We start from the raw sequence: 12352 nt of genomic DNA on the forward strand, positions 1-12352 counted from the left end.
TTAACTTTAAGTATTTGGAAGTTATTTAACCCTGCAAAGGAGGTTTGTTTTGAGAAATTATATATTAGGACGTCTTCTTGGAGAGTATCTTCCTCCAAGACTCCATTGACATAGAATTAGCATATAAATACAAATTATTTAGTATATTTCATATTCTGTGTTGAATAACCACTTAAAAAAATTAGTGTATACTACTATATAATTGTATTCATTCATATGTTAATGGTTGCATATTCTATAACAGTGATACATTTCAAGCTTTTTAAAAGTCAATTCTGGTTATTCCGTTTTACTGCAATGCTAACAATGTAATAAAAAAAAAAAACAAGATTAAGCAGAAAAATGCAACAATACGGCCTACATGAGGAGGGGGAAACCCACTGACTTGACAGTTGCTCTGCAGACACTTACTGACACTATCCACATGGCAGAAAAAAAGCTACAAGTCATCACATAGGATGCTGGCTGTTTACAGAGTCCTGCACCAAACATGCTAATCAGTAACAGCACGGTGTTTCTATTCTTAGATGAAAATGTGTTCTTTTTTTAATAGTTTTTAGTCTTGTATCACTATGCTTTTGTGTGGCAGTTTGCTTTGCCAATGACAGAACTAACATTTTCTTCTGTGGGACTATATATGCAATTTCTATTAATTGAAGTTAAGTTGAAGGACAGAGTCAGATAAAGAAGATGAGGTGGTGTAATGGTTTCTGCACTGATTCTGGCCTGATCACTCAGTCCATACACCTGCTCTGCTCCACCCGTCCGCAATCAGCTCTGACCGGATTCACCTGTTTCCAGCACTTTAAAAACCCCATTAGATCAGTCCTCCGTGCCAGATTATCTCGAGCCAACGTGCCACGAATAGTCCAGCATCTAAAAGAGTACCTGACCGCCTATCTGTTTCTGACCCGATCTGCCTCCTGACTCCGAGCTGCCTGACCCCTGTTTGATTCTGCCTGCCTGATTACCCTCTCTCCTCTGCCTCTGGATCCCCAGATCTCTGTGTCGTTCTGATCGGCCTGCCTGCTCCCCTCTCTATGGATCTCTGACTCGGAAAAGCTCCGCTAAACTGCCTGCTTCTCCATCCTGGATCTAACTGGTAAACCTCCCTCAATCTGCCCACCTGTCTACCTGCAGCCTGTTTGCCCACACAGATTCAGCCCCGCTATCAGATTAACCCTTTCAATAAACCAATCAAAACGTCACTAACCTGTCTTGGTTTATTTGGATCCAGTCTCTCTCTTATTACAGGTGGTTTGGGTTTTATCTGAAGCCAGAGCTTCAAAAGCCAAAACAGAAGCGTTTTACCTGCCCTGACAAGAAAGAGGAAACCACTATTGCACGGTGGTCCTTGAATGAATTTAAATGTTGATTTTTATTTGAAAATCTAAGTCCCTGAGAGGGCAGGAAGTGAGGAAAGGTACAGAAATCAAGCTGCTTGAGGTTTCTGGAATTAGAGACAATTTGGGCAGACATGTTTACTGTTTGATCAAACCCAATTCTGTGCCAGAAGATACCAACAGATTAAAAAAATAATTACAGATTATGAATAGCATTAATTGCATTAAAAATGAGAGACATTAGAATAAACAATGCAGGGTTACTGGCAGTTGGTCTAATATTAGACCAACCTGACCTTCGTCAGAGCCACAAGCTAATTGCCTCCTTGCAACGCAGCGTTTATCTATTAAAAATCAGCTCAAGTACCGTACAGACAGCGAGTATTTAATGGATTAACTTTTATTATATGCATGGGTGAACTTTTTAGTAGGCTAACAACTTTGAATTAAGCAACCTTTATTCATTAGTTTTAAGTGATATTCTAATTCCCTGAGAAAATGAATTTTAACCTTTAATTTGCCGTAATTCAATTTGATCAAAATGAAATGAAAAAAAAAACAAAACACAATGAATGAATTTATATGCATGCCATCCTCCTTAAAGCAGGAGTATGAATGTGGGCGGTACAGTTTATTTCAGGAGAACCATCGATGCCCCCTTTTTGCTCCAGCAGGAAGCTCTTTGGATCATGTTATGTTGGAGATTAATGGCCAAACAGGCTATTTTCAGGCTGAGTGCTGCAACCTGAGACGGCTGGCAGCTGCGTGGACCTGGGCTGGGCTGCCGACCATAAGCACACAGACAGGAAGACAGATTGGACACCAGGGTTTGGGTGTTCATTGGTGTGTTGGAGCGTGCATGTAGTGTATGCCACAGAGGGCAGGAAGTGAACGTGGACACCAGAGTCGTCTGATATTTGGAGAATCTGTCGCCTCTGATCACATGGTGGAATCTGTTGCATTGGGCCAAGGACAGGCCAAGACTTTCCCACAGTGAGAATTAGTCAGAAAGGAACAGACAGGCACAGTCAGCTCTGCATGTTCAGCAATCTCTGATTAAACACACATTTAGATATGTTTAAATAAATAAATCAGCTCTCAAAATGCAAGTTAAGTGCAGAAATATAAACATAGCTAATTTCTACAGCCTGATTCGTATGCTTATAATATGAAGTACAGCTGAATTACTTAACCTTTAAATCAGAAGGCCTCCAAAAAAGTATTCACAATATGCCAGCAGATTAGATTCGCACCACCGATGAAATATTTCTGAGTAAAATATCTATTTCTTAGATAAACTCAAGGACTGAGTGGTTGTGTTGATCTGAGAATCAAACAAGTGAAAGACACTGATGCTGCTGCTTCTATATTGAGAGTCAAGGAACAAGAATAACCTCTAAAAGCTTAATGGGAGCAGATGTGTGATGTTGGTTGTCCTCTGCTCACTATTCCACATCTTCTACTTTTGTCAGTAGCATGGTAAGACACACCAGCAGCCAAAATACATTGCCTTGCTGTGCATTTGGCCCTATTTCAAACATAACTGTATTACCAGTTCACAATTATTTTAGAAAAAAAACACTACATTGCTCTGCAGCCAAAAAACTTAATTTTTTTCTCCAAGAAATTTAGTATTTTAAAAGGCAAACTGAAATAGATTTGCCACACATTTACTCTAATTAGTTAATTAACTGAAAACATTTGGTTCCCTAAGCCTCTAATTGGTCTCTGTCTGGGTGAGCAGGCTACACATCTATGGTGACTAATGCTGACCTGATAGATTATCAGGAGATGAATGCTGACATCTTCCACCAAAAAGGGTGAGCCAGAAAGTATCAGGGCTAAGGAAGCTGGTGGGAGTGGTAGGACAAAATGCAGCAGGAAATGATCTGCTACTGACAGAGATAGCTACAGCTTTGAGTGGTTTGTCAAGCAAATTCCAGTCAAGAATTTTGTATGTGAGTTTTGTACCACAATGGATTCTACACAGTAGGATAGCAGGAAGGTGATCAGCCTATGGCTCTGCTGAGGTATAATAGGAGCCCAGGTTGCTCTGATAGAGGCTTCTTTTATTGAGTCTGATGCCTTTCACCTTCCTTTCAGCAATATTCCTTACATGTTCTCTGATGTTCAGGTCAGGCAGTAACATCATGATCATTAAACGAGCTTATGGTACGATTGGCAGTGTAGCTGGCAAAGAGTCTGCTGGAAAATTAAATCATAATCACCATTAAGCTTGCCAGCAGAAGGAAGCATGCATTGCTCCAAATTCTCCTGCTAAATAGCTGGGTTGACCCTTAAAGGAATAGTACACCCAAAACATGATTAGCCTTCATTTTCTACTCACCCCCATGCTGAACAACACTCTGGAGTACTTTTTTGATATCTCAAATGCATCTGGAGATTTGGGAGGCTTCTTGCTGTCTGCTGCCATTCAAATAATGGAGTTGCCCAGCGCCCGAGGCAGAAAGGCCCATAAAATTCCACAAAAAACGTTTCAATATTCCTCTATACTGCTCGTCCAATGTATTCCAAGTGTCCTGAGTGGGTAGCATCCAGAATTTACTCGAAACGAAGTCATTTAGAATGTTTTTAGAGCATAAACAGTAGTGTATAGGATTTCTTGAAAGCGCGTTCACGACTCTACGGAAACCGCGGCAGACCAAACCAGATGAAAGTGCGCATTCAGCTCGGCAAAGAACTCATGCTCTTCCTCAACACTGAAGTCCTCAGACATTTTTCTTTCGTTGTTTCTTTGTTTGCACAGGTAAACAGCACATTTCTTCTTCTACGCTTGCATTATTGGCAGAGCAGACGCAGATGCGCGCTTTCAGGAAATCCTATACACTACTGTTTATGCTCTAAAAACATTCTAAATGACTTCGTTTCGAGTAAATTCTGGATGCTACCCACTCAGGACACTTGGAATGCATTGGACGAGCAGTATGGAGGAATATTGACACGTTTTTTGTGGACCTTTATGGACCTTTCTGTCTCGGTCACCATAGACCTCCATTATTTGAATGTCAGCAGACAGCAAGAAGCCTCCCAGATCTCCAGATGCATTTGAGATATCAAAAAAGTACTGTCCAGAGTGTTGTTCAGCATGGGGGTGAGTAGAAAATGAAGGCTAATCATGTTTTGGGTGTACTATTCCTTTAAAAACAAAGGATCTACACCAGCGGCTCTCTATTCACTCTGAACTTTTAGGAGCATGGATTCTGCAGCAGTTCTCAATTCTTCCTCCAGACAATTAGACCTTGTATTCCAAATGAAATGAAAACTGCCATGGCTCGGATCTGAAGACCCAGAATTCAAAACAGACAGATTACAAAAGCGTTTATAAAAGCATGTTGGATCTGCAACTCAGCCACAAGGGTGTCAAAGGCAGTAATCTCTGTAAGGAGAAAACTCAGGTTAGTGACCATTTAAATTTGACAAAGGAGAATTACAAGCATGTGAGTCACTAACCTGGTTTTAGAGTTCAGTCCATGCCCAGAAATAGGAGTGGAATCCAGCCAGACCGCTAACAACAGCACACAAAACAGGAGTCCAGGGCAGAAGATCAGAGATCCAAAGAGGTACAGTGGGGAAATCCAAGTTGAAGTCAGAAGACAGATCAAGGTTCAGTCCACAAGCAGAAACCAGCAGGAGTCCGAAGACAGGTCAGGCGTAAAAATGCGAAAAGGAAAGAGGCAGGCTCAAAGGTCAGAGTGCAGAACAGATCAGGATTAGGCAATCAGAACAACAACAGGTACAATAGAGAACTCTCACCAAAGGCTCAAATAATCTCGCACTGATGACTGGGAGCAAGCAGGTTAAATAGAAGCAGGAGCAGTTGGATAAGATGAGCAGTGATTAGAAACTGGGTGGAGCAGGGCCGATGAATGGAATGAACCATTAAGGCAGTCAAAAGAGCCAAGATAATGACAGAAAATTTTACTTTCATCTATAAAAATGACATTAAGCACTCAGTAAAAATCCATTCTCTATTCACCTTAGCTCAGGTAAAACCCTTAAAATGAAAGATTAGGGAAAATGGTATTGATGGATCACTAATCAAATTTGTCTCAACATGATCAGTTTCCATATGGCAATTTTCATAAGGTCAATATTTCATTCATTAAGGATTTGTTAAAGTAAAAGTCAGGTCATATTCAGAAGTCAAACTTCTGAAAGTAATTGAAATATTAAATTATTACATACTGCTCAATAAATGATAATTTTTTTAATTAAGAGTATTTTTTATTTGAATGTGCTTTACTGAAGACATCCATGTTTGTCAAAGTACACTACTGCCACCTACCGGTTTGTGACATCACGGCGCGGATAGGCTGTTAAGCAAGTCCTAATGCTGTATCTGGTGTTTGTCACAACGCGCTATTATCCAAGTCATCTTGAAAACATTCTTCGAAATGTTGGCTACATATTACGTGTTTTTTTCTCTGGCCAGAAGTTCGATGGCAAATCCTCCCTCTTTAAGTTGGCAATCCAATGATCAGGACCACCATAATCCGTCCGTGGTGGATCATGAATCGGAAAGGTGAAATAACTTATTTTTGTTTTCACTTTTACCTAATGTTTTTCCAACATCCATGCCATACATGTGGGCATTGTCAGTTTAACTATAGCTCTCATGAATGTTAATGGTGATGTCCTCTCAAATTTCTTAAATAATTGTTGTTGATTGCAGATGCGTCTCATAGTTCCCATTGATTTTGCTTGTAACGCGGGGAGAGTGGCGCTAGGCTTACCGAACTGGGACATCACTTTTTTTTTTTTAGGAGTGAGGTGTTACTATATTTGGAAAGAAATGGCCACTCCCAGATTCAGTGATTGCGACCAAAATTATTAGTTTTATTTTTTTTACTGATTAACACTAAATCCATTAAATCACCACAAACATATTAGTTTTAGGCATAGATCGTGATCCATTGATCATTCCGTGCTGACCGGACTTTTCCTTTAAAACAATTTGTTATCAGGAGACTTCTTTACCTTCCCTGAAAAACATTTTCTCAAGCCAGTGGAGGTATTTTCCACTTTCTATTTACATGCAATGATGCTTCTCCATTAACAGAGTGTTTATTTTTTTTTTTATACATATACACCAGTAGTGCCTATAAGGGTTAACGTCACGTTAAATTTAGCATCTCAACTATATAAAAAGCCATCGTCATGAAGATTCTCCCCTGTAAAAAAGACTCAATTTAGCACCTTCTTACCGATACTGCAGGAATTTCTCCTCTGCTTAAAGGGATTGCTCTCATATTGATGATAGACACTAATGTGAGTGAGAGAGCAGTAATGCACATTCGCACAGTAGCAGACGTCTCAGCTGCTGTGCTATAAAGCTCACATTCACTATTAAGCATCACTGACATGCAGCTTAGACCACAACACGACTGGGGCATTTGTAGCTCATCATCTCCCTCCACACACAGTCTAGTACCTCCTGCAGGAAATGACTTGTTGACATCCTCATTCTCAATGCTGCATCTTAAGCTCTCCCCACAGATAACTGACACTAATTAGGTGAGACACACATGCAGGGAGTTTTAGAGAGAGACAAGGCTAGAATGGATGAGCAAAGGGAAACAGAACGCAATGGGATGAGTGAGCCGAAGAGAGTTTGAATAAAACCAGAACACCCTGTGAGCCCGTAATGAGATTACAATGGGGAAAGAACATTTATGATTATTTTGAATCCGCCAGAGAGCTTTGATTCCTAAATCGTGTATACTCCTCATTAATGAAACACTTGACATGCAGCCTGTGCACGTTTGCTCTGCCTGAACAACAAAGGCAGTCTGATAAGACAGAAATTGAATTTAAATGATACCCTCCCACTGTACAAATTGTTCGCAATTTAGGTTTGCATGTAAAATTATGGGGGCTGAATTACTGCCAATGAAATGCACTAAGGGTTTTCAAATCCTAGGCCTGGTGCACTATGAAATGGTTTCCATTGATATTTGAGTCTCATTGTGTCCGCTTAGGTGACCAACTGATTAGGTTCCCTTCAATGTCTTCCTTTGGTTGCAGTTTCTGTAGAAACTGCATAAAATGCCCTCTTTCAAACAGTATGGTTTAAAACATTTAATAAATCAAAAACTATTCAGTTGTGCAGCAGAATTGTTTGCAAAGTGACTCCAGCTACATCAATTTTTCAGGATATTTTTTGTAAATAGCAGCTCTATATTGTTTAGTTTGAGGTTCTGTGTGAAAGCACTGGGTGATCTCGCCATCAGGAAATGCAGAACAGTTCCTGGTGTTCTGTCTGGCTGCTTGCTCTCAGGGGTTGGAATATCTCTGCTTGGGTAACGCTTAAATTTTCAAAATAAACAATCAATGCTGTTTGTGTGTTTCTCTCGGGTCTCTGCCTTGCTGACACGCCCCTCTTCCACATCCTTCAGTTTAAGATAGTGAAGAGGAAATAGCAGTAGATAGGGAAAGCATAAAAGGAAGAGAGAACTGGCCGCAAAATCCCATTCAATAATTTTGGTGAGCAGCTCAGACAAAAAGACATCGGTAAAAACGGTGGTATCAAGCACAACTAGTTTAATGAGGAGGTTGGACTAACTTTACTAACTTCATAAACATCTGTTTTAAGCATTTACAAAGGATAGTGCACATTTTATAATGAGGTTTAAGAACAAAGTTTCAATTTATTTAATGCTGCAAAGTCCAAAAATTGAGATTTTTATTTATACTTCATAAACTGCCTAAAATATTATTAGTATTAATATCAAATACAGTATATACACATTTTCAGAGCAGAACACTAACACTTATCTTAGTATCATATAGATCTGCATCACCAAACATATAAAGGGAAAGATTTTTTTTTTTTGCCAATTGCCCAGATTAAAACATAGAAGGAAAAGTGCCTACATAGGAAACCTGACAAATTTAGCAAATTGGCAACAATAGCCTGAAGTAATCAAATCAAAATATATTTATGAAAAAAAAAACAAAGGATGTAAAAAATTGTTGGATTTGCACAAATGCACTATATTGCATGGTGTCAATGTAGTGGAAATTGTATTTATGGCACATAGAATAAAGACAGAAGGGGATTAATCCTTGAATCAGAGCCAGTACTTTGGTAGTGAAGAAGGACAATGCAGTAAGGAGAGGTCTGGGGTTTTAATTGAGTCTTATGGAGTCAGGGATAAAGTTGTGGTGTAACCTTGTTGTTTAGCTGCTCTTACAAAGTGGTTTCTTTCATGGCCTTAGAGGCAAGGACACTTTGATTTTATGCTTCAGAATAAGTTGAACTTCATTCATGATGGTATATAAACAAATATAGATGATTTGGAATGTAAATTTTATTTGGCTAAAAAATATCAATGTCAAGCTCTAATGTTGAGACATTAGTCCTTTAATCTTGGAGATGGTCTTCAGGTAATAGAAGGTCAAGTTTGTTACTGTCTTTATGAGCCTCTGGAGGTTCAGGTCTGAGTAAATCACTATACTCGGATTTAGAGCCTGACTAGTGGTTTCTAGCTGTAACAACCGAAGCTGTGTGCTAACTTTGACATGCTATTCCTTTGGTCCAAATATTATTACTTCAGTTCTGTTGTATTTCGGCTGAAGAAACTTTGGGCTCACCCACATGTTGATATCTTATATGCATTGTAGGGAAAGTTCAATATGATTTCATGGTTAGGAGCAAATATTGGATAGAAAAATAATAAAAAAAAAAAATCTTCTAAGATGTCTCATCATCAGCTCTCTTTTAAAGTATTGTGATCCTCCTGAGGAACCGGGAGTTTTCCTTTTTTATTAATGAATTGCAGAGGACAAGCCAAAATAAAAAGCCATTTTCTCTTTTTTAATAAAGGTATTTTACACAAACTTAGAATCTGTCTTTAGTGAAAGATGAGACCTTCTCCAAGGATTTAAGCACTGCATTTACTGAAGAGGCAAAGGAATTACATAAAAACTAAAAATAGTGCACCACATACGCCTCTGTTTTAAATATACGTCAGAGGAAATCCCACTGCATTATTTAAGTTAACTTAATGTAGCTTAAGGCTTCACTGGCACAGCTGTGCAAGCTCTCTGTAATGTAGGCTCACTTAGCTTGACCAGAAAGAAGAGCATATTAGGGTGTAGTTAAAAGGAACGATGTCTGGGTGAAGTCCTTGAGCTTTACCCTCTGTGACCTGAACTAATGGAAGTATAGGAAATAGATGGAAGGACTTTAATCTTTGTCTAGAAAGCTCAAGGGGAATTGTTTTTAACATTATGATGAATATTACTCAAAAAATGTCACAAAACACTGTGAAAAACTTGGCCCAAAATATTTTTACTGTTTCTCATTTTTGATTTTATTTATTAAGAGAGTGATCCATTATCAGAATACTTTCCTTTTTGATTTGCTAAAACTTCAGTTTTTCATATTCAAATTCATATTGATTCCTGATCAGTCATTAGCCCAGTGCAAAGCCAGGTCAAAGTGCAGAATGAGATCCTAAAAATGGATGAGTGGATACTCATTTTCTCACTGAAACATGCTCCAGCAGGGAGTATCTATTTGCACAAAGAACTGTGTTACTCAGCCTCCCTGCTGCTCGCTACCTTAATAATCCAGACATAGTCTGTCTCTCCTAATTTTACCCGTGTTCGGTACGCTGCTGTTCTGGTCAGTTGCAGAGTTTGACTGTGCAAACATACAGATAATCTAATGGGGTCAGAAAAGACTTGAGTCCAGAGCTCAATAAACTACAGACTGCAGCACAGTCATATTCAAGTGTTTCTTCCACGTCTATCCCTAGTGGTTGATACTTTATAGTATCAACCACATTATTGCATTATCTTCCGTTTGTTTCATGAAAACACACTAGATCAATAATTTTGCATGTGTCATGTAAACTCAAATCTGGCCCATATATAGTTGAGAAGATTTAACTTTCATGCCACAGGATATATAACATAACTTAAAATGAGTATTTACTCTATATCTACAGTCCAAAATAGATTTTAATTCTACAGAACAAAGAGGATAGGATGAAAAGGATCCATCAAACAACTCAGAAACAGATTTAGCTGATTCTAGAATAAGCTTCGACAGTCTGCCATTAATACATCACTGCTCAGAAGAAACTCATCTATGGCATGAGTACAATGCCATAACTGGGCTTTTCATGACTCTCAAACCACTCTAGACAATATACACTGTTTTTCAACAAGTACTGTATTTGGTTCCTTGCTTTCATGTACACATGACCCTAAACAACATGCTTTAATTAATACAAATGTTTTAATATGGCGTCCCCCTTTGTAGCAATAACACCTTTAGATATTCAGAGAATGTTGTGTATAGAGTTTAGGAGAGTGTTTATGGGAAAGTATGTCTATTTGAATTTTTTAAATACCTTTATTTGACCAGCAAATGCCCAGAGGAAGGAGTAAAATCCAGCCGGATGATTTTCCACAGCAAGCGGTGGACGCAGTGGCCAGAGAGCTCTAGGAGCCGAGGCCAAGAAGGCTGCAGAGTTGGCTGACGAGCAGAAGCCAGACTAGGAAGAGCAGGAGTTTCTTATGGATGAGGAAACAGAAGTCCTGGCCAGAAGATCAGAGATCCGAAGAGGTACTGTAGGGAGATCCAAGCCCGGCTCAGGAGACAGATCCAAGGTCATAAGTAGGCAGAATCCAACAGGAGTCTTAACCCCTGGTCTGCCCCTGGTCTTAATCAGAACAGGGGCAGACAGGCTCAGAGTTCCGAGAGCAGAAACTAGTCAGGATCAGATGATCAGAATACTAAACTGGGTACCCAAGAGAACTCTGACCTATGGCTCGAATAATCTGGCACTGGTAGCTGAGACCAAACAGTTTAAGTAGAAGCTGGAACAGGTCGGTCTGATTAATAATAATTAAAACTGGGCCAACCTTGGCAGGTGAATGAAATAAACCATTAATCCAGTCATCAGTGCCAATATCATGACATACTATCCCTCCAAACCAAACGCAGCATCTGACATAATACATTGAGATGGTGCTGTTCTCAAGAGAATACGTCTCTATTACTCTTAAGTCCAGTAATTGTGTGTTTTACACCACTGTGTAATACATGCACTTGCACTTAGTGATTTAAGGCTAGGATATAATGCTTTAGCCATGTAAACTCATTCTGTTGTCAAGTTAATCTGATGACACATGGAGGTCTATAGCTATTGGTGTTTATGGCATAAGAGCCCCTGATTCTGCTCATGCCATTCAGTGACTTTAAGAGTCCTACTGCTTTATGGTTGAGTTGCTTCCACTACTGTATGTTATAGTAAAATATATCATAAAGTTTGCTGCTCTTATTTAATGCTGCTTATCCCCTGAGAGTTTCCCATTCTTTCACAAATGTTTATAAAAATTATCTGAAAGGCTAGGAGCTTGGTTTTTACTCATGTGTTTTGGATTTTCACCACTTAACACAGTGTTGACTGGTTAACACCATGTTTGTACTGTAGACTCAAATATAGACCCAAACCCTACATGTATATTTGGATTTTTTGGAGTAAGCTGCAGAAATCCGGCCCTGTCTGTATCCTCAGCCTGCATTACTCAGGCCTGATATTTCGCCATCTTTCTTTTCAGAATTGGAAGGGTCCTTTAAAATTAGTTGGTTTATTCTAGGCAATTTTGGTTTTTAATGCAGAAGAGAAATTTCCAGTAGTTTTAAGGTCAGGGTCAGTGTAGGAATTTAATGTTGGCCAACTATAACCATCTTAAAACTAAACTAATGTGTGATCGGGATCATCACTTTGCTAAAATAACAAACGCAAAGTCTACCAAAAAAAAGGATTTTTGAATTTTTACGCTGCTGAGAAAATATTGACCATAAAGCCTGCAGAATGATATTTGGACTATTGTTTATTCGTGAATAATGCTAACATATGTTTTTTAAAATGTCGAATATAAACAGTAGTTGTTTAAAGGTAACACATTTTCTTTTCTCATACCAGAAATGACTGCTCTATTTTGGGCCTTCTCTCTTTTAAGCTGTTGCA

General features: G+C 39.0%; 1 long non-coding RNA gene across 1 annotated transcript; it reads right to left on the reverse strand.

Annotated features, from left to right (window-relative positions):
* Positions 1 to 4573: 4573 nt before the first annotated feature.
* LOC119786030 lies at positions 4574 to 11084 on the reverse strand. Its single transcript, XR_005281136.1, has 3 exons — positions 10727 to 11084; positions 4815 to 4869; positions 4574 to 4740 (listed from the first exon to the last, which is right to left on the reverse strand). It is a non-coding gene; the product is annotated as an uncharacterized LOC119786030 (long non-coding RNA).
* Between the last annotated feature and the right edge of the window lie 1268 nt (positions 11085 to 12352).

Source organism: Cyprinodon tularosa, unplaced genomic scaffold (assembly GCF_016077235.1).
Source record: "Cyprinodon tularosa strain WSP-4 unplaced genomic scaffold, ASM1607723v1 ctg10, whole genome shotgun sequence".
NCBI classification, from domain to species: Eukaryota; Metazoa; Chordata; class Actinopteri; order Cyprinodontiformes; family Cyprinodontidae; genus Cyprinodon; species Cyprinodon tularosa.